The sequence below is a fragment of the Condylura cristata genome, unplaced genomic scaffold, assembly GCF_000260355.1.
Source record: "Condylura cristata isolate star-nosed mole 26May11 unplaced genomic scaffold, ConCri1.0 scaffold00029, whole genome shotgun sequence".
NCBI classification, from domain to species: domain Eukaryota; kingdom Metazoa; phylum Chordata; class Mammalia; order Eulipotyphla; family Talpidae; genus Condylura; species Condylura cristata.
This window is the reverse complement of record NW_004567130.1, coordinates 25,491,436-25,492,300: the sequence shown is the minus strand read 5'-3', so window position 1 is coordinate 25,492,300 and position 865 is coordinate 25,491,436.

Sequence of the window (865 nt, the reverse complement as noted above, 5' to 3'; positions counted from 1 at the left end):
CACTCGGTGGGAGAGGCCGGGCCGCCCCTGCCCACCTCAGGTCACTCGGGGTGGGAGAGTCTCCTTGGCCCGAAATAGAATGGTCGAGACTGCAGTCAAGACAGTGGCTTGGAGTCTCTTCAGGCCACAGGTGCCCCCTGAGGCCGATTCCATGTACACTTCTCGAGAAGTGGCCGAGTTAGCTCCAGTTTATATGCCACAGAATTGTTTCCCGTTAAGTCTCAATGAGTAAGGCGCTTCCTTTGAAAGTGAAGGACGTGCTGTCATTGAACTTGGGTTCCCATGTCACTTTGGTTTCCTTTCTCTGCTGGATTGAGTTCGTGATGACGGTAAATTTCACATGTAGAGGCTAAGTTTGGCACTGGAACAAATAGCCCTGTAACTTTTTATGACAATAATTATTTCTTAATTTGATCTCAGAATAACTGCCTATTATCTTTGCTTCTACTACATGTAGTGTTTGTGAACATGGGGCTGGAAAGATTGTTCCCAGTTTCATTTACAAGTGACCCCATTACCTGGGCTAAACAAGATCATTTAGTGTCCAGGCAGCAGCGTCGATGCTCATCTTGAGAGACACGCTCAGTCCTTGGAAAGGCGGAGGAGCTTGCCCGTTACAGTCATTGAAATGCACTTGAATGATTTTAAAATCATTCAAAAGTCAGCTTGAGCCTGACTCGTGTCTTTTCTAAACGGCTGCCTTTTTTTCATTACATTTAGAAGCCCTCACTCATGCGCTTGTGATCTGTGCTGCTTTTTCAGGCGCAGTCACAGTGCGACAGGATCGGACTAATGAGCCACTGGGGTTCCCCCTTGTGCATTTGCTATGTGCTGGCTTTTGTGAAATGCCTGAAACAGATGGAAG